The 26,694-nt window shown below is 44.1% G+C and overlaps 1 protein-coding gene across 2 annotated transcripts in view; it reads right to left on the bottom strand.

The window, feature by feature from the left end:
• The window catches only part of fgd (faciogenital dysplasia), a 57,076-nt gene that overhangs the window by 26,883 nt on the left and 3,499 nt on the right, over positions 1 to 26,694 (bottom strand). Inside the window, exon 1 of one of the 2 annotated variants that reach the window (XM_085782663.1) lies at positions 12,579 to 12,918. The exons of the other annotated variant lie outside the window; for it this stretch is intronic. The gene's annotated coding sequence lies outside the window, so the exon portion shown is untranslated. Of the gene's footprint in view, positions 1 to 12,578; positions 12,919 to 26,694 lie in introns of those variants that run through there. 2 annotated transcript variants of the gene reach the window in all.

Below are 26,694 nucleotides of genomic sequence, written 5' to 3'. Positions count from 1 at the left end.
TATCACCACCACCACCGCACCCGTCTGCTGCCCTGACAACCTTTCTCTGCAGACGCTAGCCAGAATTACTCATTACACCTCCTTCAATTAGGAAAAACCAAATCACAAATCACTTAATTGTCATCTTACCTGTTAGTGATGTAACTCGCTTTTAGGAAGTGAACAGAACAAACAGCAGAAAGCATGGTAAAATTTAGTTGTAACTTGAAAAACTGCATTACAAGCTATTATAAACACAGTGAAGTGGACAGCTGTGTGTGTACTTAACTTGCAGAAATATCCAGATACCTTCAGGTATGTGACAGGGACATATTCGAAACTTATACTCTCACCCTCTCTCCTAAAGAACACGAGGCCTTGTCAAGTATCTGGCGACACAGTCAGAGGAGAAAAACCTAAGGAATCTGTGTTATGTCATAAAAGCAGTGTATAGTATATGTCTGTGTGTCTGAGCTCGAGTGCTTTCACCTTTTTTTTTTTGCTTTTAGATTTTCTCTGAGCCGCGATAATGTAAACGCTTGGAGCTCTGTTTATAAAATACTTTCTGAAACTCAGTCAAATTATGAAGCTTGACATGTTTTAACTTGCAAGGATGAGCACTAGGGCCTATACTTTGATACTTGTGTCGATATCACACCTGAGTTTTGGTTGCACACTTCGCACCTCTCTGTGAGGATACAGGATTCCTATGAATCCAGGATGCAAGGAACCGTAGTTAGTCTGTAACTTTCGTTTTAGCCATGCAGGTAGTGCAGCTGTACTGAACTGGTACTTTTTTTTTTTTTTTTTACATTTGCAACATGCATGGTTGGCAAATCAGTCCGGTGTTTTTAGTAACTTGTCTAAACAACTATTCAATCTCTAACTGCCATGAAATTAGATATAAATACGGAAGTCCCCTCAGGATGAATGTTCCTCTGGGGAGTTTTCCATCTAACATCTCATAATTGGGCAACAAAATAATTGTCAAATAATAATGACATTCTCATCAACCTTAGCTGGTCTATTAATTTAGTGCTAATTAGAACATGTTAACATGCTAACACGCTAAATGAAGACATGAACATGCTAAAGAGTGCAGCTGCTACACATCAGCATACGGTTAGCAGCATATTGATAGCATTCATGATGGCACTGCTGCGCCTAGCTGTAAGCATGGCTGTGTGGGACTCTTATTCATTTCACAAAAACTTCAACCTTCTCCAATGTTAAATTGAAGAAAAACAATAACAAAACAAAAAACAGCCTAACCTACTTTAAATTTGATAGTTATATGTTCAGTACTCGCTCACACTTAAAATAGGTCAGAATATCTATTTTATCAATCAATAGCTTTTAAAATAAATAGCCTACAGCATTTTGCAATTTAAAAATCAAATCATGGGAAATATCTAATATTGCATTCCAGTTTAATACAAACTGAACTTCAAAGTCTACAAAGCAATTAATGGTTTACTTCCCCATTATATTCTAGACCAATCAGAGCCCTCAGGTGGTTACTAGATGTAGTTCTTGTGGACAAGTGCTGTTCTCTGCTAGATGTCTTCTGAAAACTGTCCTACAGCTTCTGTCCTTTACCTTGCCTTGCCTGAAATGTAAATAATCCTAACAAAATAACTTATTTCATCCCCAAACAGTCCCAAAATTTGCATCATAATTTCATTAACTTTGATGGCAGACTCCCTAATACGAGACAGCAGCTGTTATTTTGCCTCATTTTGGGAACAAATGTTCTTCGCTCTTCCTTCCTTTTACTCAAACACCCATGAGGGATACAAACCAAAAACACACACTCACACAAAAACTGCACAAACCTAGCTGGCTGTCAGTCACTGTCAGCCCTGAGGCGACCCCCTCAGAGTCATTTATTACCCATCATCCCTTGAGTACAGTGCTCTCGCCCCGGTGCTGTCTGGGAGACAGATCATTCAGATTCAGCAGAGTCTTCCCAGCCAGGCAGCCAGTCAATCAGGTCTCCTCCGTGCACACCAACCCCTGGTGAGTCTGAGCTGACATCCCTGCTCCTATCACATCAACCAACCCCCCCCAAGTTCCCCACCAAGACAGAGCTGAAACCCAGTGACACTTTTTCTGAGTATGGCACCTCATTATTCCCATATCACCATCAAATTTCCCAGTTTCTCTGTCTGCGTTAGAGTCACCCTGCTCCTCTCTTTCTGCCTGAGTCCATGTATTTGTTTTTGCTCTCTCTCTCAACCCCGATGTATAGCTACCGTATTGATCTGGTTCTAGCAGTCTGTTAGTGGAGCAGTCTCTCATCTAATGACTCCTATATTTCTAATGGACATCGAGCCACTTAACTTCTAAACTCTCACAGCCGGGCGCACACATACTGTGCATGCCTCAGTGCTCGATCCGTCCAGATAAAGAAAACAGAGCAAAAAACAGGGAGACAGCGAAAAGACAACAGCAGCTAGGAGAGAGAGCGGTGGAGATAACAGTGAGGTCGACTGTCACTATTAGTTTTAGCAAAACATGTCAACCTCCACACATCCTCCTGTCCTCTCACCTCACCCTGTCTCTACCCTCCCCGTGCAGCAGGAGACAGTAATGAGTGCTCTGACCTTGATTTGCTTCCCAGTGATTATAACCCCAACAGTTAAAAACCAGAGAGACAGCAATCCACTGAGAACCACAAAGACTTTAATGCACATTTTTCAAGCACTGTGAGGTGTCAGACTTATATGTGAACATTAACGCATGATGTGTCTGTGAATGAAACCTGACAGAGCCGGGATAAGGATTAATAAGACAGAAGTTGTGCGCTTACTGTAGCCCTGGTTTAGAAACAACATACAGTATGACTCTATGGATCATGCAAAGCATTCAGTTGATGAGAGGAGACATCACGCTGGAGCTGCTGTGGATGTTTTGATTCTTTTCTCCACGTTATCAAAACTTATCAATAGAGAAATCCATCATGACAGACTGAATTTGGGTTAAATGCAGCAGCAGAGATCAGTGAAAAACAAATCCACAAACTTTTAACAACCATCAGTCCTGTCCTTTACTTTGTCTCACATGATAGTGAATATCATGGATGACATCATGTAAATCCTCAGTTGAGAAGCTACAAAAAGGAAACATTTAACATTTATGCTATTTATACTATTGTTGTCAGAATAGTTGCCAATTAATTTTCTATTGATCTTTTTTTTAATCAATAGACCTATTGTTGCAGAACTAACTTGAAAGAAGAAATAAAGACATGAAAGAGCGGGTTGAGCATCATTTTAACAGGATCTATCTGGCATACACACACTGAGAAAGTTAATAAAAGCTGAGAGAGGAAATGATGGTGTCAGTACAACAACAGCTGCTCCAGGATCTACAGTAGCACAGATCCTCAATCTCTGACAATCAGCAGATTTCCCGCAAGGCTCCAACTAACTGTTCACCACAGGGTAGGGTATATTACTATTACAGACACACGCACACACACACAATCACAAGGACAGAAGGATCAACAGCTATGCAATCACAGAGAGTAGCATCTGGCCCCAGATTACAAATCTATATTCATCTATTTCTCGTCATACTCCGTTATCATAACCTGTCACGTTCTCTTTGTCAATCTCTCCGTTAGCCATGTTGTGTTGTTTGAGAATTAGTGGCGCCTCAAGTTTCACTGGTATCATGGCTTCCCAGGGGCGGGGGGCTCGGGGTAAGTCATCTTGTTAGGTTTGTCCTCTCCTCCTAAATCAGGCCAGTGGGCACAGCAGGCACACTGACATGTCTCCCACACTAAGTGGGAGGATTTCACCAGCTCCCACAGATTAGGACCATGCGATTTTGGACGCAGAATAAGACGGGCAGAGACTGAGAGGTTGTTAAAGAGGATGAGGGAGGGGGGCAGCAGATGGCTGGAAAGTGTGGATGAAAGTCATAGCCTACTGTAGTGGAAGCAGAAAACTGACAGAGAGTTGCACATGAGTGGCAAGAATATGGGGGGTAATGAGAAAAAGTATTATAGGCTGAGTGGGTGGGTTTAAATAGGAAGCAGGAGATGTGCCAGCAGTAAGAATGTGATAAACGTGTAAAATGTAGGCGGAGCTGTAAATGCAGTGAGGAAAAAAATAGACCCATCTCCTCTCAGTCCCTGTAATAATAATACACTGTAACTGTCAACAAGTGGGGAACGGTGAACATTAAAAGACTGACATCGTCCTAATGGAGCTCAAACTTTAAGCAAATCAAGTCACTCTCCCCAAGAAAACGAAGAAGAGGCTATTGCTATGGCAACAATGCTGATCTATTTTGCTAATATAGTAGGTAGGTCATGATGAACGATAAAGAACTACTTTTCTTTCAGCAGCCGCAGAGTGCAGACATTTGTTGGAGGTATAAATGTCAAATGAATTAAGGCAGGAATAAATCAGACGCAGCATCCAGAGGCAGGCAGCAGAATGAGAGACGACACACAGACACACACAGTCACTGACCTTTTTTCCTACAGCATGAGTCAAAGCCTCGCAATCCGGCCCCCGACTACACAGATACAGACAAGTCATGGGCAGACACACTCGGTTTACAGTAAGTAGTACAATGATGTGAGGACGTAGCAAGTGGATGATTAAAATTTATCATCAAAACACGTGACTCGCTGCGAGTGCCCTTTGCAGTTCTGGCGCCTTGCCTGCACAATTCACACACAACCCCCCCCGCCCCCCCCCCCACACACACACACACACACACACATACACAACCACCACGTCGGCTATAACAGGACTTTTATGAGGCACAGTGCAGAGAAATAAGTCTCCATTTGTCTGGATCCAGTGCAGTAGCCTACAGTAGCCCAGAGCATTTACGGTAAAGGAAGCAGCCGCAGATTGGCAATTAGGGCAACACACACACAGGATAACAAGGGGGTTTACAAACCTGCCTGTGGAGATGACTACCCGACTGTCCCAGAAACTACTGAAGCCTACTGTAGCTGCTCTCAATGGCGGCTTTCACTATAATGTGTGTGTGTGTGTGTGTAACCCAACTGGCAGTTTTGCACAACAATCAGGGCAAAGCTGAACAGGAGCCCCATCTTTTCCTGTCAGTCCTTTTCTTTTTTCTTTTTTTTTTTACTAAAAAACACAAACACACCTTCTGTAGCGATGGGAATTTCTAACTGCTGGTGCTGGAAAAATACTCCAGCTCTTTCCATTGCCACAGGGGGGGGATGGGGATGGGAATGAGGATGAGGGTGGGGGTGGGGGTTAGGTCTCAACAAACACAGGTCTGCAACATGAGTCATCAGCACCCAAAGCCTGAAATAGCATTTTCAAAACAAATTTCAATCACGCTCCTGTCCAAAGAAAGCCACATTGTAATGAGGATTATGTGGTTTTAATCTTCTGGGCCCAGGCTTGATCACTCTTTGTGCTGAGGAACGGCCTCTGACGTGTGAATGTATTGATTATCTTTTCTTTTTTTTTTTTTTTACCATGTATTGATTGGTGGGATTAACCAATCATTATGGTGGACAATACCAGCCAAAAACCAGTCATCTGGTTGACATGCATGATTGATTTATTGGTGACTGACTGATTACTTAGACATTTATGCACGTCGTCCGTCGAATGCAGTGTGGGAGCTAAGATCTGACACCAGCCCCCGCATGCCCATCAGTTAACATATACACATGCATATATTATTCTGGGCGCTTAACTTTATAGAAAGCCATGTGCAGAACAGACCGCACAATTACTCTGACACTTAACTCATGTCAACATCGCTGCCGTTACACTGTGATCTGCTAACTCTTTTACAGCGAGCTGCAAACTGCTCCACTGCGACCGCAGAAAAACATTCAAGTGAGCTACCAAAAACACTGCGGACCAAATCACTCCCTTTCCCAAATAAAACCAAACCCACAGCAAGAGAACATGTCACAGGCGACCAAAACACACCTCTACTGGCCACAGAATTACACCTTTGGAAAACCCAGTCTCGGCCCCAAGTAGAAACAACAGAGGGAAGTGGTGAATGCAGAGAACGTCCAGTCAGTGACTTCAGCTTTTCCAGTTTACATATAGACGTGTTTGTTGGAAAAGAGGTATTTATTAATTAGCAGGAGGTGACGTTCCCAGCACGGATGTGTATATTTATACTGTGCATGTGTCTCTCCGGAAACAACGGATGATTATTTTTAATTAGTTGTGGAAAATTGTTTTGTTTACACAAGTTTCCCATTAAAGTTAATTAATCCATTTGTCACAAAATGAACAGGAGTTTTTGAATAGAAATTTAACTGGCTTATTACTGACTGACTTCTTATCTTAGTCAAACATGATAATACACTGAATAGCTTTGTCTTTTGGACTGTTGTGTTAGACAAAACAAGACTTCTGTGGACGTCACCATGAGAAAACTAAACATCATAAAAAAAACAGTTCCTGATCTGAAGGTACTGTGTTTTGTTTAGGAGGTAAAAACAATGAAAAAGCAGCTAAAACTAAAGATTAGCTTTTCGAGGCTTGAGCATGAGGATGTTTTGCATTTTTGCTTAATAAAGGACTGAAGTGATGGACTATCAGAACTGTTCTCAATTAATTTTCCGTGCTGATACACAATGGAGTAAGCCGTACACACAGAGGAAGAGGTATGATATAGAAATGTACATGCAAATATCCTTTTGATCCGTCGAGTGATATCATTGTTCTGTTTGGAAAAGAGGAAGTTATACCAAGAGAGAGTAGTTCATTGTTTTTGTATTAGTAGCGAGAAATATGTCCTTTTAGATATAGATTGGAGTTTTTTCTTAATGAAAGTCACTTTTGCTTTCTGGACATCTATTCATTAGGAAATGTATTTAATGACAATTTTGTAACTATTTCAGCACATCCTCCTTATGCAACTTCCCACCACATGCAGTCGGTTCTTATGAACCTTATGCAAAGTTGTGACGCATGAGGCTCCACTGTGTTTGAGGCGTGCGGTGCTACTAGGTGAGGTGTGTGCATGTGCCCATCACGCCGCCCTGCATCTGTTCCAGGCAGGATGGATGTCAGCATGTGGATGGGGAGTGTCAGTGAGGCTGCTGACAGTCAAAGGGTCCCAGAGCGGGACAGCCCTGCCCTGCACAGGTCAACAACGTGTTGCCCGGTCCAGTCCAGTCCAGTGCAGTGCGATCCGTTCGGTCCAATCCAGAAAGGGTGTGGAGACGTAAAAAGGGGCCTGGCTGGTGAAAAAAGAAGGGTTGAGGACGAGGAAGAGGAAGGGGGGTAACGCACAGTCTCCTCCCCTGTCACTGCTCCACTGCGCTGATACACACTGGATTCCTACCAACATACACACACACAGAGACAAAAAGGTCACTGTGCACTCAACACCGACGCGTCTTCTTTGACGTCAGGATCATTTTTCGAAAATGTCACTTGGCTCCCGAACGGCAGCGTCAGCAGTGGGATGTCTCTCTCCAGCGAAGGAGCATGTGAGGCGAGCAGCTCCTGTCAAGTCTGTCTAAACTTATGAACCAAGTGTTTAACACACAGTTCACTGGTGGGTGGACTGCAGTGTCTTAGATGAGTCACTCAAAATTGAAAACTGAGAATACTTTGAAATGCCAGCGAGGGAAAAAAGGTCCAAATTAACGTTCTGCTCAGGGAGACTTCTGAATGGAAACCTAAATCACCGAAACCTTTTCAATCTGAGGTTTGTGGAGGGATGAATTAGCTAAGACATGAGAGCAGGAGGCCAAGACATACTGAGAACCACGAGCGCGCACACACACACAAATCACTGTACAAGGAGAGGCCTGTTATAGAAGCCAGGTGTACACTAGACAGACTAATAAAGGCTCCTATTTCCTCTCTAATGGTTCCAGTATTTCCCCTTACAGCACTGCAGTGGCCACAGCCCTGTTAGTGTACCCACACAGGAGACAACGGGTCGGCCTCTCATACACTATATCACTGTCTGAGCCTGAAATATAGATGCTGCTGTGCTGACCCACTGCTGGATGTAAATATATTTCAGAGCTACAGTTATGTGTTCGTAAGGAGATTAAATCAAACAGTTCATCGTGATTGTGCTATAATCCACCCTCTCACCCTCTCAGCTGACAGATTTTCTCCTTCTCCAGAATATAATCTGCCATCGTGACAATCTATTATGTACTAAATTATACATAAAGGTGCAAGCAGCTGCTAAGGAGTTAAGAAACAAATCAAGAACAAGCTGATAATTGATGAATCATTAATGAGTGGCTCCTGCAAAAAAAAAACTCCAGTAGATAATGATGAATGACCAGAACAGACAGGGAGACGGTCAGCTAATGAATCACTAGTAATGATAAGCCTCTGTGACACAGAGTTAACAGCCACTTTCTTCATGAGTCAGTCCTCTGCTGCTTCTCTTGTTCACATAGTGTCCATCGCACCGAGGAGAGATAAAGCAGTCGCTCATTACCTCGACCACATGACCCATCTGGAAATGGTCGGGTTTATGGCAGGTGTCATTTCATTTCCTTTGACTTCATTAAAACAAGACAACAGGAGAGTAAGGTGAAAGCAGCATGCTCTATAAATGTGCTATTTAAATAAAGTTTATCGTAATAATTGTTGCTATTATTGATATTGTTGTTGTTTTTTTGTACTGTCAACGCATATCTCCGGTCTGTCACATCGTGACCACATGGCTCTTTCAAAACCAGATACTTCTGCTTTATACGGAAATGTCAAAATAGACACTCAATTATGCACAAGAACTCATATGCACCACATACAGTATAGAGACCATCTACACAGGGTGTTGTATTGCCCTTCATATGGCCGCTGAATTTCTATCGAATGAGCTGCAGAGAACCACAGGAGCTCCATCATCTGTCACCTGCAATACCTGCAACAGCTTGTCTCTGAAGGGGGTCTGAGGAGTCTGAAGGGGGACGAGGCGAGGATTGATCAAAGGGTGTCCAATTAGAGGGACTGCCGTTATTGCCACGACATGGTGTCAACGTCAGGGGTGCAATGAAGGATGTATAGAAACAGCCCAGGGCAAAGAGAGCTGCTTCTATCCCTGGTGTGATCAGACACAACATCTTATAGATTGTCTAGAGGGCTGCTACGCCTCAGTTAACCTGATATCATGAACACATAAATGCTTACAAGACAATCACAATCTTCTTTTCTTTCCCGTTTCCACATTGCCAGATTTTTTGTTGCCAGGAAACATCAGTCAACCTTTGTGAACTTACAAAAGTGGGGAGATCACTGAGAGCAGCTTACTGTCCTGAAATTTACCATTTATGGTAGTTCCCCAGTTACTGCAAGCAGCACCATGTGTGCACAGGTACTAACTTTCCACTTTACGACGAGACATTAAAGCCCCCCCCCCCCCCCCCCCAATGTGAACACGGCAGGGAAGGATTTTCCAGTCAAATATCCCTAGAGCAAAGTATATTAAAAAAACAAACACACAAAATAGTAGCTCACATTCACACATGCACACACTGACATAAAAAGAGATGCGCTCATGTACTGTACATGCACTCGTACTACTACTACTACTACTGCTGCTGCTATGCCCTGAAGCAGAAATTCATTAAATATCTTGTTACTGGCCACTGGCAGCCACCCCTCACTCTCCCAAAAGCAGTAGGACGCAACTACAAAGACACTTTCAACATTAAAACTGAAACCTTGGAGCTTTTGAAGTGAGCAGCACTTTTTTTTTTTTAAACATGAGACAACAATTAGATGCAAACGGGCTCCTGGAGGTCAGATGTAAGTACCTACTCTGACTGAGTTTGTCAAGAGGGGGTGGTTGTTTGTGAAACGTGTGTGTTTTCAGCGTGTGATTTTTCTATTTCTCCTCCTGTGTGATGCCAAAGGCTCATACAAAGACAACACACATGCTTGAGTGGAGACAAGAGAGCTGCTAACACTTTCCGACTGACTGCCCAGACCAAATGGACAAGCAAAGGACACACGCACATCAAGCATATGCAGTGCACGCAAAGGACAGGGCATACAGTAGATACAGGACGACAAAACGCTTCTTGTTCTTTTCACTGTCTGACCTGAAGAATGAAAAAGAAAGTTCAAGCTGAAAGTGTAACATAGAGACAGACAGGAAGTGCGCTCTGGGCTCTATTTATGTAGCTGCGACATCAGCCTGGTTAGATGGTAAACGGGTGTTTGCTGATCCATCATCATCATCATCATCTGATCACTTGGCTTTTTCTTTTTCTTTTTTTTGCTTTTGATTCCTATAATTACCGTGCCAGCGCTACAGGAAATGGCATCGACAGCTTTAAGTGGATGAAGACCCCAGGTGCCCCCTGGTTGAGAGGAAGTCGCGGGTATAATTACCACGGTGATGGAGTACAGTAATCAGGATGACTGTTAAACATGGTATCTGCATGTGTGTGTGTGTGTGTTTCTCTGTTTGTGTGTGGCTTGGTCAGTGTCACCGCAACTTCTCCAGCGTCTCTGACCAATATGGAGCATTTCCTTCCTCTTGAAACAGCCGAGGAATGAAGAGAAAAACCACAAGTCTGACTTTAATGAGTTTATACAAAATCCACACGAGGTGAATAAAAAGAAAGGAAGGACTCAAGTTTTCGAGGAAGTTTAAAGATGCAGGAATACAGATGTAATCATCCAAACTAATGGCTGCCCCCACATAACAGACCCGCCCCTGTATTAAATAGTTGTGGACACTGTGGGCTAAAGGCATCCTTTCCTTTTGGCCTTCTCTAAACCTAAACCTGTCCAGACGTAGGAAAAAAGGGTGAAACATGACTCACTAGTTTTTCCACTGCCCAGGGGTGCTAGGATTTTGCCTTTCACATGAGGTTACTGTGTGAGTCTTTGTGTGTTGGCCTTGGGAAAAGGCGGTTCCTACATGGCTGCCTTACCATAAATACCATCTAACTGGATTCGTAATGTGACTGACAGCTCACGGCAAACTGTTTTTGTTGAGACTGTATCACAGAGGTGCTGATTCAGTCCATTTCCAGGATCCACCATTCTTCTCTGCTTGATTTTGCCGTTCGCCTTCAGCAAATGAAATTAAACTTTTGTAGCTGTTAGCAAAGTTGTAGCATCAATAATTTGGACGCTGGCAAAGAAAAGGTGTGTTTTGATGTTCGCCCTGCTGCTGCTGCTATTTGGTTGTGCAGCTTTATTTTCTATCCGCTGTGGTTTGGTTCCTTCAGAGAACCTTTTTCATGTGGTGTTTCTGTGATTGTGTCCATCCAGTGTCTATGTAAAATGACCCCCACTTCAAAGAGGGCCAGATTAGGAAATCCAGCACCAACAGAGACATGGATATTCGGAGGTCATACTTTAATTACACTTTGAATAAATCCACCTAATAAACATGATTACGTTGCTACATGAGAAGCCTGCTTCTGCACAAATACTACACCAATCTAAGAGGATCAGATCGCTCTGTCGCCAGCGAAGCCTGCGATGACCCAGGAAATGTAAGCAGCTGTAGCTACAGCTGTACAACACCAGTGTCGGACGACGGTGTATGTCAGACAGACCCTGTAGCTGCCTGGCTCAGCACCAGCCCCATTGATCTGGGTCAAAAGGTCGTTGATTAGACTGAGCCTCCCAGTCTCTAGGCAATGCCACAGTGTCTGCCACACACTCGGCTCACTCGGCCTCGGCTCACACAGCTGCTGCTGCTGCTGGTCGTCATGGAAACACTCAGACTCCCCGCTCCTTAAGACAACTCCCTAGTCAGCTAAATTATAGTGTGCCAAAAAAAAACAACCCTAAGAGACCGAATACAAACAGTAACATACCGGCGGTGAGTAACGGACAGAGCGCACCAGTGCTGGATGTTGCAGTGAGATAAGCCTTAAATCATCTCTCGAAATCACTGTCATGCTGCCACGTAATGACATCACCGAGATAGTAGCGGTCATCACTGTGTCGGTTTTATTCACTACAGTGAGCAGGCATCGACTGGAAGTTGTAAAATTGTCAGAGCACGAGCAGTCTGCAGAGCGGCCTTATCGGAAAAGACATCACAAGGGCAATGAACCCAAAAAACACTGGCACTGCTGCTCTCCCCTCACTAGCCTACGTTACTCAACCACACATCACTTGTTCAAGGAGCCAGAGGGGCTCGGCTCTCAAACCTAATTACACACTGTGGTATAGATGAAAGAGAAAACCAAACAAACTAGAACCGAAACACAACATACGCTGTCCCACTCAGATATTCCCTGAAAAAACACTGCAGGGAATCCAAGAAGCAAGGCAGCGGAAAATTGCTCCCAATGTACGTTCTCAATAAAACATTCAGACTGCCATGTATATTTCAGGGGGCAGTGAGAATTAGCCCACATTCAGCAGACAGCAGCGAGCCCACACACCCAAACATAACCCAGACAGAGGTTTGGTGTAGAGGAAAACATGCAGCTTATCATTTGCAGCAGCAGCAGCAGCAGCAGCAGCAGTAGCACCTGCTACACACTCACACACACTAAAACACATACAATCAAAGCTCAAGTGTGCATGTGTGTTCATCACCACAGGAATAGCTATCCTATATATAAATCTACAGCACCACACAGATACAAGATGAAAACGCCATTGGTAACTCACCAGCTAAACTCAGTTTGCCATCTGCCTTTGATGTTTCCTCTCTTTTCTCTCAATCTGTGGCTCTTTTTTCGTCTCTTGCTGTGTGCGGCACAAACAGGAGTAGAAATACAAATTCAAACAAAAGGAGAAAAGGAAAAAGAAAAAGAAAAGAAAAGAAAAGGAGCAGGATCCGGTCTAGTCCAGCACCGAGGAGCCACGAGGAGGAGGAGGCTGACTGAGGAGCCTGGATGTTTTACGAGTGCTATCACTCAGACAGGGAGCAACATGAGTCTGCTACTGCTGCTGCTACTACTCCTGTTCCCTCATCGACTCTCTCCAACCACCACGCTGCCTCTCTCCCTCCCTCCCTCCCTCCCTCTTTCTCTCTCTCTCTCTCCTCCTAGTCGTTCCCTCCCCTCCTCCTCCTCCTCCTACTCCTCCTCTTCCTCCTCCCCTTCACCCTCTACCCTGTCCCTGCCCCAAAATAAAAAAAAAAGAAAACTGCTCCTCCTGTTCTCTGCACTCTCCCTATCCCTGATCCCCACACCATTCAGAGCAGCGGACTAAACAATGCCTCCGCCGCCGCCGCTCTGAAAGGAACCCGGGAGCAGTTCTCAGCCGGCAATAATGCCTCCCAACTGTCACCATGGAAACTAATGACGGCCCAGGCTGGCAGCAGGAGGAGGGAGGGAGGTAGGGCGGTGTGAGGGGGGGTAGATGGAGAGGGAGGGAAGAGTTAAGTGAGAGAGAGGGAGAGAGGAAAAGAAGTGGCTGCATGAAAGATGGGGGAAGTGTGTGTGTGTGTGTGTGTGAGTATGAGTGGGTGTGCCGGCACAGTTGTTGCATGTGTGTGTATGTGTGTGTAAGAGTGGATATGAGTGACCTGGAGAGGAGGGAAGAAGGTTTAAGAGGATTTTTTTCCAGGTATTCATTGGAAACATAGTGCACAAATACATAAATGGAGAGGTAATCTTTCTGTTGCCTGAAAGTAATTATTTTCGTTATCAATTAATTAGTTAGTCCACAGAATGTCACAAAGTCGTGAAAAACGTTCATAGTTTCTCTTCGAATACTGATTCTGTCAAGCAAACATTAAAAAAATTCAAAGTAACATTGTATTTACAATTACAATAAATGCAATACTCAGATTTAACAACATGTTGACTGTTTTTGTGTTCTTAAATGACTCTATTGATCAATCTATTGATTAGTTTGAGTAGATATTTTCTGAAAATGTTTTGTATTTCTTGTATTTGTGAGCTGGAATCAACAAATCTTTGGCTCTTTTGCTCAACAATTGACTGAAACACTTCAAATATCAAAACTGACTGATCATTTCAATCATAGCTGTTCCCTAAAAATAATTTGTAATTTTTGATGTGTAAATAATGCATGTTGCTGTTTCCCTTGGGGAGGCACTTTACCACTAATCTCTGGGGAGTACATCCGTGTCTCTGCGCGACTTCCCCCCACAGACATGAGGGGGGATCACAAAAGCTGCCAGGGTGACGCGCCCAAGCTGCTCCAGCCCCTCTTCATATGCACATATAATTACAACAACCAACCCCCCTCTCCATATCTCTCTGCCCCCCCTCTCCTCACCCTCCCCAACCTACCACTTCTTCCCACTCAATAGTTTGGGGTGACACCGGCCTGAAAGACGGGGTGACATTACCCGACGCCGGCTCTGAACCCTCAGACGAATGCCACCGATAACCATGGAAACACTGCTGGAATATCCCTGGTTTCCAAAACGATAACAGGGCTTTAAAGCTGTGTGTGTGTGTGTGTGTGTGTGTGAGGAGAGAGAAGCGGAAGAGAGGGAGAATGTAAAGAGGGGGATGGGTGGCTGTGTTCGATTTAGATTCAGGAAATGCAGGAGCCTTAAAAAATTGTGAGGCGAGTTGAGAACGGGTTTTAAAATGACGAGGCCTTTATCGATCCTCCTGTTGAAACAGCGACCACACAGCCGCCGCCGTCCCCCTGGATGAACCCGCTCACCTGCAGCTGCTTATTGCCAGGGCCGTCTCCGGCTGAACTGATTGAAATTCGCCACACAGTGAATTATGCATCACAGTGGACTGGGGTGGGGTGGTAGTGGTGGGGTGGGGGGGCAGGTGCTGCTCTCCACCGCAATAAAGCTGGCTGCTCAAACCCATAGCAGACCTGCTGAGGTGAAATATTCTCGCACGAGGGGGGTCGGGGGGGAGACAAGATAGGGAATGGGTGAATCGGTGCTGCAGCCGCCCTGAGGGACACGTCGTCCGAGTGAAGGGAGAAAGAAAAAACCCATTTCGAATCAGAGCAGAGCTTCGCCTTTGTGGGTTATCTAATGAGGCATGGTGCTCGTGCCCCCTCTTTACACCAAAGAGAGGAATGTGAGCTGTGGTTTAGGGAGGAATGTCGAACCTCTCGCCATCTTGTTGCCTCCTTTTTGGTTTTCACTGCTCAAAGTATAGACTTCATGCTCTGACGTCGGCAGAGGGGGGCGACTATAGGAGGACTAGTCTGTGATTTACGTGTCATAAGCTTCCAGAGACAGAGATGGATTCACAGAGAGGATAGAGGAGGAAATGAGACAAGCTGGCACAGTTCTTCTTGCCCTTCTGTCACCCCTTTACCACTCTCACTAATTACAACAATGATCTCTTTTTCCATCCGACCACAAAGACGAAACTCTGTGCGATTATTCGCCGTCTCCGTCGCTACGTAAACCCGCTGGAATATTGAGGACTGACACTAGTCTAAATCTTCTCTGCTCCACTGACCTGAGGAGGGCATCTGTCACACATCTGCTCCGTGGGTTCGCCAACCACACGCGCTCCCCTACCATCCCTCTGTTACTCACACAGGGATGGAAAACACCACTCATCGCCTTGGTTTTATTATTAAAAAAGGATGTGTATACTTTTTTTCCCTTGTTTAACATCAAAATTGAACGCAGACGTTTAAACCGTGAAAGACACTTGTTTCTTTCAACCATTACATTGACAAAAATTAAGGTCAGCCAGTGAGAGACATGGCAGAGAGACATGTCTACGTTTGCCCTTCTGTCGATGGATTACACTCTCCAGAAACTGAAGCATATGATGCCACGGTTCATCGCCCTCTCCCCACCTCCACCCCCACGCCCCCCCCCCCCCCCCCCCCAGCCTGGTCTGCAACAAATACTGAGACGTACACACACAACAGTCCCGTCAACAATATGCAAAACTGCACATCAGCACTGTTTGAACGTCTGCCAGACTTCTGTCAACTGGCTTTCAAAGGACTGTATTGAAGACACACACAAACACACACACACATTTTCCCTCTCTTTATCTAGTCCCGGTCTACTGCAGACACACTGAGGACTTAGCCCAGTTAGAGTCAGAGGGGACTTGGTACAGAAATCTGCATATATACTATATATAAATGAGTGTCTTTTAAATAGCTCAGATCAATAAGAGGCTTGATGCCATGGCACACTTGGTTTAGCTGCCTCGGCATCGCACCCTGCGGATGAAAGCCGGAAGGAGGACACTGGGCTGTTGTCATGGAGACAATTCACATTCCACAGCATGTTGACCCGACTCCAGGATTTTTTTTTTTTTTCCAAAAAGACAACACAGACACGCACGCACACGAATAAATCTACACTCTCTAGCTCAGACTAACACACACACACACACACTCAGACACACACACAGAATGAATAACTATAATGTTCACACGTCACTGAAGGTCCCGGAGAGCCAGCAAGACACAACATCCAGACAAACATCAACAGAGGAGAGAGGTCGAGGAAGGACACGGTCGACTCGACGCAGGCGGCGTCTTCCTCCTCCGCTACTGACACACATTCATGTAGACCCACTAAGCCCGCGGATCAGCTTTCACTGAGGGGAATTGCACTCACAAAGATTCAATACAGGGGATCAATTAGAGCTTTCAGAAGGAAATGAGGCCTGATGATAGTTATGAATGAAGACAGGTGGTCTTATGTGTCAGATTTAATTGGCGCGCATCTGTCGTCATCGAATAAAAGTGTCTTCAACAGTCTGGCTGCTCAAATATTGACCCCGAAGGTCTCTCCTCTACCTTAACTCCTCAAATACTCAGCAGCTAAAAAAATCAAAGAGATGTTTTAAATTACTCTTAACAAGCACACTGCCATCCCTCCTCTCTGTTAGGAGTCAAAGCCTCTCTTAAAAGAAGGAGTCATTAATATTTCACCCAGAGGAGAATCTTTTAATTCATTATTAATATTTAAACCTATCTGCTGCGGTACAGAGGTCTTATCTGAATTACAAAGAGGCTGGAGCCAGGCATAATCCCACTATCTATGTTACTCCCAGATAGAAATGTGATGCGCTAGAACTGCTGTTCCACTTTGTTAGAGCAGTAACAACTGGTGGTGGGGAGATCTGGAGAATGTATTTCTATACTGGTCCCATGCTGCCTGTGGGTGCCCATGGGCCTGGGGCTCAGGAAAGATGGTGGGTGCATAACATAAAGTGGAAAGAAAAAAAAGAAAGGAAACAGTTGGGGAGGTAAAAACAAGAAACTATATCCCTTAGAATAAAAATCATACATACATGAGTTCAAAATATTACCATGAAAGGACGAATCAGTATCTAACCATCTATCATCTGGACTCATCTCATGAATAATTGTGAAAAAATCTTACTCTTATGGTGTTGAACTGGCTGCCAGAATCTGTACTGACTGATGTTGATCAATTTTAAGACACTACTTCAGACAAAGAGCGTCGATACTGCGGGTGCTGCCGGTGTTTATTGTGGCATGAAGGTTAAAACTTCTTTGGTTTTATTCATTACTAAACTCACAGGGGAGCTGCTTTGCTGATGTGGCTCAGTTCAAAACATAACTCTCCATGGAATAATTAGAATATAATTACAGGAGTCTTCTTCGTGTGATCCAATTTTCACGATGCTGCATCTATGAAACCAGAGGGGCAGGGTTTTTTTTTTTTTTTTTTAAATTAACCAGCAGTCAGCAATCTATTAATGATCTCCACGAGCTCTTCTGCAGCCGCTCAGACAAGACGAGCGGTTGGTGAAGCAGACAGCGGAGCGGTATTAGAAATAACAGACAATAAAATACAGTGGGCTTGTTATTGGAGTTGGGTTCCTGTCTGGAGGTCAGATGATTGTGTTCTGTGTAAACCACAGATTGGCTGGACAATGCAAAAATAATAAACCACTCACATTTCCATACAATGTCTTTTCTTTTGTTGTTCTCAAAGACCCTTTTTTTTTTCTTGCAGCTCTCTTGTGCTTGACCAGCTTTGAAGTGCAACACTGTGTGTGTATGTGTGGGGAACATCATTAAGTGGTGTTGAAAACAGTGTGATTTGGTTTCAAATGTGATGCTGTTTATTTCCACAGCGTTTCATCACTGCAACGCTTTGTTTGTCCTTGAGTATGGGCTTGAAAGGTGCGATGGAAGTGAGCATCCCCGTGACGGTTTGTATAACTATTAAAGGTGTGACCGTGCACGGATAAGTGAAGTGTGTGAGCATAGGTGCGCGAGCGCGTGTCCACCCACCACCACGGTGCTTTTGGTCATCTGACGAGCTGCGAGGCGAGCTCATCTCTCCCTACAGCGCCCAGATGGCCTATGATTATGCATGGCTCAGTAGAGATTACTGTGCAGCAGAGATAGAGAGAGAAACAGAGTAAAAATAAATGGTTCAAATGAGGAAAAAGGTTGGCACAAAAAAATGAAATGAGAACACGAGGTACGTGGGGTCAAAGAAAAACAGAGAGAGAGATGGTGGTGATGATGATGATGATGATGCGGGGGCGGCCTGCTTCACCCAGCTTAGCATCAACAGAAGGCAAACATGCACCGAGACCCCACCATCACCTCCATCTGCACAAAAACATAAAACCTTTCAACTTTCAACATTATTTCCACAGTTCTGTTTAGTTCTGAGCTTGGCGGCAGAACACCTGAGACCAAAATTAGACGCTCAGACTTCATGTGTCGGCCACATGTAAGAGCAAAAGGTGTGCAAGGTGAGGATGAGGAAGCAGGTGATGGATGACAAAGGTCTGTGCATCTTTGTGTATGTGTGATGGGAATTCACACGAGGACATTTGTCACCAGCAGTGATCTGACATGATTGATCACACGACGGCAAGTAAAGTACACCCAAAAGAGCAGCGTGAAAAATGACCAACGCTTCACTGAACCAACACCATTTAACTCTGGATGCTTCCAATGGGAGAGTGTCCTCCAGAGGGAAAACTGAAGGATGTGTTCAACAGTGATATCTGTGTGAATGGTTCAGGTCTGCCTCTAACAAAATTCAGTACTATTGCAGTATATTTTCTAACTCTCAACAGCTTTTTACACTGTTACACAGCTGCAGGCGCATGCATGCGATGTAAAGCCTAAAAAAAAATGCGAACCCGCAAAGGCAGAATGCAAAACATCCAGAGCTTCCACTTGTGAATGAGTGAGCACACACTGACAGCTCACCGACTGAAACAAGATCCACTTCACTCCAGTCATATTTCTTCCACTGAACACGATACAACGATGATGCAATCCTCCACCGACTGTCATTCAGAGGAGCAGGCACCACAAGCTACTTACTGTAATAGGGTTGAATCTTGTTGTGGTTATGAGTGCTTTACCTATAAGTGTATTGCTGGCACACTCTCCCCAGCTGTCAAGTAGATTAGAGGAAGGATGACTGGCATCTAGCTGTTTTCTTTTTGTTTATCACTTATTGACTGCAAGCGGAGTGCAGCAGCAGTCCTGCTACAGAAGGCCGGCGTACTGTAGCATCCGTGTATGTGTGTGTCCTATAACTTAATGAGACTCATCATTCAGCTTTGACGAGCAGTGAAGTGATAGATGGCAGTTTAAGAGCCCACAGTACATGCACTTCATATTTAAAGGATGTTTTTGGAAGAAATTAATTACAATGATTTAGCTGCAGGCGTTTAAAGCAGCACACAGAGAGCTGGCTTTTCGGGGAATCAGCTGACACACACACACACACATAGACGCACACATGCATGGATTACATGCAGATGCCAAGCAGCCTGAGGCAGTCGGTTGTTTTATTACATTTTGACCTTTCAGGATCGATGTAAATCTAATGAAAGGGCTTGTTAGTGAATTAGGGCCTCAATAAAAAAAAAAAAAATGCTGTTCCTGTTCCCACAACGGGGCCACAGGAACAGGATCCATCTGTGTGGATGTACCTCTCATCTCCTCATTAGGCGCAGGGTGTTACGACTGTCCTGTGATGAGAGCTGTGGCTGGTGCAAGGCATGCTGGGAGTGGAGCGGGGAGGAGGCGCAGTGCAGTGGCCATATAGGAGCTCACAGGTTCAAATCACGGGATGACAGTTTAAAACAAAGGCAGGATCTTGGCGACACACCGTGACACGAGGAGGGAGGGGGATCCTCCACTTCTGGTGAAAATGCAAGTCATTGCAAAAAACGCATGCAGCCATTAAAGCCGTAAAGTCAGAGTCCAGATCTCGACGCTTGCCATAAAACAGTGCTATCTTGTTTCACAAAGTCATTACAGAGTCAGTGTAGTATAGCCTGATAAATCACTGACGGGTGGGGTGGTGCAGCAGACTATAATAGGAAAAAGGGAGAGGAGACGGTGGCGAGTTGTTGGCCTGCTGCTGTCAGGGTGACCTTCAGTGTGAGGCACCTTGATGTCACCCAGAATGAGAGCAGCAGAGAGAGAGGGGGAGCTGGAGGGGGAGAGAGAGAGAGAGAGTGGTGGTGATGGCCTGAGTGCACAAAACTCAGACACACAAATACATCACTGTTCAGGAGCACACTGAAAACATATTCATGACAGATAATAGGCCCAAAAAACAAAGCAGTCTAGTCTACTATGACCTCTCATCACTCCATCAATTTTAAGTACATCAACCAAAAGAGTTTTTGTCTGTTTTTCAGTCATTTTATCCTGGCCCAAAGACTTGTGTATAGAAAAACATCAAAAACTAATAGTCAAGTCAGATAAATGTTTGTGGGTTTTTTTCTATACTTCCCGGTCTTGAAATCATCTCATGACACCTCATTTGTTGTGGGAGTTACAACAGCAGGACTGGGATCCACTGTTATAAAGTGCACTCCTACTGCAGGAAGTCGTTAGTGATTATAGCTGCACTTCAAACTAAAGAGAAAGTGATGTGATAATCTCCTGTCTCTTATATTTAAAAACTGCTGTGAGGAACTTTACAGGCGCAACGTAACAGTGCCATCTAGTGGTACAGCAGCTGCTGTACACTCAGCTTTGGATTGACAATAACAAAATACAGTAGAGTTTTTTGTTGTTGTTGTTACCGGGAGGGGGGGGGGGGGACTAGTGGGAAATAAAATCATCATCTGATAATATGAATGGTATTTGAATGATGAGAAGAAAAACCTGGTTGTAAGAGCTGGTTCGCCTGTTTTAATTTGAAGCTGCTGAGTCAGCGTTTGAAGAATGACAGCAATAAAAGAGCTGAGATGTACAAGAAGAAGATGATTCAAAGCTCATGAGGGAGGATAAATCTACATTACTGACAAATCACACCACAGAGCTTTTCCACTGACAGCAGCATCTTTCTCATATAGCTGTATACTATCACACAAACAAACACACAAACACACTCACTCAGAGCACTTGGGACTGTTGAATGGTGAATGCCTGCACCCAAACCAGAAAAGGCTGCACACAATACAACTTTCACTATGTGGCAGTGCCTTATAGTGAACTAAATGAGCGCCCTGTTCAAACAGTCGTGCCATTTAAAGACGAGCTGATCTGTGTCAGGCTAAGACTGGTAGAGTGAAGGAGAATAGAGCGAGGAAGAGTTAGTTTCCTGTTAACTGACAGGCGCTGAGGCTGTGTGTGTGTGTGTTTGTCTGTGTGTCCCACTATGTCCCATTAAATGTTAAGAAGGTCGTAATATGCAAGTGTTGGATATTAGCAGGAAAACCTGGCGCCCCGCGTGATTTATTCCGTTACAATAATACACAGACTTAAAGGAAGGAAGAGGAAAGAGAGACAATGGTTAATGACAACAGAAGGGCAGAGCGGGAGGGGGCGGAGGGCAGAGGGTGGAGGGGGTGGGGGGTGGAGGGGGCACCCAGGGGAGAGAGCGTGGAGAATGCAACACAGGCCGCCTTTGTTGGCTGCAATCAGCCAGACTAGGAAGACATTTACAACATGGTTTATGGCTGCATCAGGTGAGTGAATGTGAATGGCGGAGTGTGTGTGGTGATTAGGAGAGAGGGGGGAGGGGCTGGGGGGGTTGGGGGTAGTGGGCTAAACTTAGCTGAAAGGACATAAAGTCCTCGACGAGTAATCATGACTTTACCGACCAGAATGAAACGCTTCATTACATAATACCCTGAGGAAAATTGTTTTGTTACAGAGATCTATTCCAAATGAAGACAATTAAAATAAATAAATAAATTGACCCCGATCTTCAAAATATAAAAATATGCCATTTTATATGCCAGTATTGTAAACATGCTTCATATTTGAAAGTCAAACCATGTCCAGTTGCATTACTCTTGACCATTTTCTATGTCATGTGAGATTTTCAGATTGATTTCCTTTCCTGCAGGCAGCTGCTGTGGTTTGAGAATCAGCTTCCTGAAATCTGAGAATGGTGATCGATCATCATTTCATTGTCAGAGAGTTACATTGCGGCCCGCAAGCACATTGGCTGCTTTAACAAACAGCATCCGTGTAACTGCAAGAACATACCAAACTCACACACTCCTTTAAACAATGTCCATGTTTGGCCTTTTAACTCTGCACCTCGGAGCAGCCCAGTGTCCTTGACAGCACAGCCGCAAAAACAATCCCTGCACATAACCAGCAGAATCCCACATGAAAAATGTAACCTTGATAAAATATAAGAGGCTGAAGATTTTTATACCACGGAGGGAATACAGTATGTATATTGTATACTATATGGATTTTTAAGGCTTGAATCAATAATGCCTTCTTTAAAAAAAAAAAAAAAAATCAAACAATAATCAGCATATTAATAGATGTATTACATAAACAAGATTGAAGAGGATCCCTTAAAGGATAAGACTGGTGATATTGTCAAGAAATCACATGCAACAAAGACCAAAGGCAACAGTGTTTTCCTTCATCTCTCAGTCCTTTTTGATTTTCACTGCCTGTTAGAGGAGCTCGGCCTAAACACAGTTCATTCCTACCGAAGACTTAAATATTTATGAAGAGGTTGTGAATGTATGCGTCCAGCTGTGCACTGGAGATTTCTGAAAATGTTACCTGAACAAAAGAACAGTGTATATTAGACTCATATTCATAAAGTAATTGTTGTTTTCTGTGCGTTTTCCATGAGATCTGGTGGCTGTAAGAAGAATACTGAACATTTATCACATATTTGGCTACTATGACAATGTGCATGGAGCAAGATATTTAACAAACTTGTCAACACTGTTTCCAAATGATCTCATCATGTCCCAGTTTCTCGTTCCCTATCGACCGTTCAGATGTATCGGTCGCGCTCTGGTCGTAAAACTATTTTTCAAGCTTCACTCACAGGAATCTGTGTTGCCATTAAAGCTGTGAACCAGACTGCAGATGCTCAACTGTCTAACCTAGAGGTGACCTCCTCCACCTGGCTCCATCTCCCTCATTCTCTCCTCCTCCTCCTCCTCCTCCTCCTCCTCTTCCTCCTCTTCTTCCTCCTGCCTCACCCCAGTGTGTACAGGAAGCCCTGCTTCTAGAGAGCCTGCTCCTCTGATGATCAGAGAGGAAAAACACAATGCCTTCAGTGTGCTAGAAAGGAGCTCAACTCATAAAATGCACACACACACAGACACACACACACAGACACACAGACACACACACACACACAAAGGGGGAGAGAAATAGAATGGAACATGCTTTTACTATTAAGGCTCTGTTTTTTTCTTTCCATATGACTTTCCCAGGAAAATCCCCCTCATCAGAATAGGTCCAGTCCAGACAGACAGACAGCAGACTGGAGAAGAAGGCACAGATACAGACACAGATCGAGGCCTGTGGAGGAATTGACCTTCTCATCCTGTGACTGAGTAACAAACAAAGACTTTTAGGGTGTTAAAAGACGACTGAACTGGGTCCCCTCGCGGTTCTGTTTGTCAGATCTCAGCGATGCCCTCAGATTGTTTGTTTTTTTCCATTTTTAGGCAGGCCATGGAGAGTCAGTCAGTGACCCTTGATGAAAACTCCCACTCTCAGAAGCTTAAAAAGCAGCGTAATCTAGCATCTGGTTTACACACAGCTCCATCTATCCAGACGACCAGGATGAGTTTCATTTAGTCTCTGGGGTAACGCTCAATATTTGACATGGCTGTCCCTTTACTGGGTGACACCAAGTAATTCTGTCCATTTCTAGAAGGCCTCAACAGTTGGTACCATTTAGGAAATCTAGGTCACTTCCGCCTTCTGTGTGTGTATGTGCATGAGTGAGTGTGTGCGTGTGTGTCAGCCAAACCCTACTATAAGCCAAGAGACCTCCAGTATAAACATATTGTGCAGGAAGGAGTGCTGCTCTGAACAGAAACATCCTAATACCAAACAGCATTTGACTCAACGCTGCTGCTCTCCCCGGCTGTCACACTCCAGCTCACACTTACTAATCTGTGAAAAACCCAAGTGTCACTGTGATCTTCCGATGTGGCTCATTTTGTATTTACTGAATACTCATTTTAATGTTGACATATACAATCTGATAGCACTTCCTTGTTGCAAACTCCAGCTCGGCTCTACTGAAAGAACGTGACTGTTGTGTCACAGACTTCTGTGTAAGATGAGTCAGGGAATTTAGAGCTCAGCTTCACCACTCGGCTGGCTGTAGATAGTATCCCCTCAATGCAGTGCAGTTACTCTACCGGCATCGCATGCTACTACGGCGATGACACCAAAAGTTACTTTGACACCATTTTTCAGCAATGACAAACAATACAGGGAACACCAAACAGAGGAACATCCCTATTTTGACCAAAGGTTGGTTTTGCAGGTTGCCAACTATGCGCACAATAACAATGACTCAGCAGTGACAGTTCAGTCCGATTAGCAGTCCTTTCATGTCACCTTCTGGTATGACCTGAACCTAAGTGGAGGTTTAGGTTTTCCTTTTGCCTAAAGGAAATCTAAAAAGCTAGAGTCAGGTCAAGTTCAGTTTAAACTGAGCAGCCACCATGCCGTGGGAAGGAGCTATAAGATCACCGCCTCCTTTGTTGCATGACAGGGATTCAAACACTACAGAAATATGAAAATGCTGTAAAATAGCAATTATTCTACAAACTTTGATCATCAATATCAATCAAAAAAAGTTGATCTTTGGGAATTTGTGGGACCAAAGGTGTCACCTTTTCGAATTATGGCTCCCAAGTAAGTGGTCAGGGTCCTTGAAGGGATCACAAAATAAATCTAAGATTAAAGGGCTACTAAAACAAAAACAAAACAAGTGCTACAAAGTCTACATTCATCTTTTCTTTTTGACTTTTCATGTTTACTTCCACTGTTTCCACTTTCAATCCTGCAACGACACAATCAAAGAATTTATAATAAACACAATTTGTCCACACTAAACAATAAAAAAAACATAACAAAAGATACTATTTCACCTTTGGCATCACAACTGACAAGGAATGGGAACCGCCCCAAGTTCCTAAGAACCTGCAGCCTTGGAGCTACTTCCTATTAAAGGCAACAATTAGGTGTGGTCACAACCTGGCTGTGATAACACTTACAATACTCTTCCTAATAGGAGGAGGCAATTAAAAAATACAATATTATTTATGTGACAACAATTCAAATAAGTCAAAACACACCTGTCAAAGCAGCGTTCCTGCAAATGACTCAAGAACCAGTTAAACAGGAGCGTCAAAGCAAAGTATCAACAGTGTATTCACTCTGGACACAGACACAAGAGCAACATCTAAAACAAACTAGTTTCGATTAACACCCTGGGTTCAACCAGCCGTCTGTAAACGTGTCGTGTGTGTGTCTCACTCAGACTTGCAAACATAATTAACTCCTGTGTTATCAAGTGCAGGCATGAGGTCATTTAACAAAACCACTGTGACAACCTGACGTGACATTTGCAGGAAGCTGCATGGGTAAAGACTTGAAGATGGGACTCCACCAGGCAGCAGTGCAGAAAAAAAAAACACTTTAACTGAAAATGACTCGTCAGAAAAAGGGGTCACATCAGAGATCTCTTCAACACACGCACACACACACACTAGCTGCAACGCCGTCTTCGCTGAAGTCTTTGCAACAGCAGGACCCACACATGACCACCATTAGGAAAATCAATGTGACACTCAGGCAGGACAGGAAAGAGCCTGAAGCTTCTGAATGGCTCTGAAACTGAGTCATGCTGTCTCTTTCTCCCTCCCTTCTCTTTCTTTCCCTTACACACATACACACACACACACACACACACACACACACACACACACACACACACACACACACACACATAAACAGAAAGAGACGGAGACATGGAGGAGTAAAGTATTCAGGGGATGTTAGAGATTGGTGCTTACGGGAACACACACCGACTTGGTGGATGACTGGTCTGTTGGTCACCTTGAGAATGTCAAATCAAAACAACCCATGTGTAGAGCAGCGGATCTTTTAGCTCCAGTGCTGTGACTCCTATCACTGCGTTAAGTAACTGCAGCCAACTGGCATTAGCCCAAGTACTGATACTGATGTTACAGTATACTGGTGCATCAGAGGAGCTGATATTATCAAATGAGCTGAGCACAGGCTGAGCTGAAGATTTTGTCATATTTTGATTTTATCTGTACATGTGCTTGGTTCTTCTGTGCAGCATCTTTGGCTAAACTCCAGATGTTATGGATGAGCATCGGTTTTGATTCTTGACTTTGTCATAGACAAAAAATTAAGTTATCATCAGGTTTATCTAAATTTGAGCCCACTGTGGGTCCTCCTAACATTAGTGTAATAACTCATCTATCAGACGATGTAGGCCAAACTTTGTGCAAAATTCTATTTTTGATTAAATCCGGGATGAAAGTGTGGAATTTTTTTTCCGCGTTGGATAATGCAGGCGCACGGATTATACGACACCCTGCTCACGATTCACCAGCCACTGATA

Source organism: Trachurus japonicus, chromosome 7 (assembly GCF_045865225.1).
Source record: "Trachurus japonicus isolate A0001 chromosome 7, Traja_1.0".
In the NCBI taxonomy this organism is placed as follows: Eukaryota; Metazoa; Chordata; class Actinopteri; order Carangiformes; family Carangidae; genus Trachurus; species Trachurus japonicus.
The sequence above is the reverse complement of the archived record's forward strand: the minus strand, read 5'-3'. Positions and strand labels throughout refer to the sequence as shown.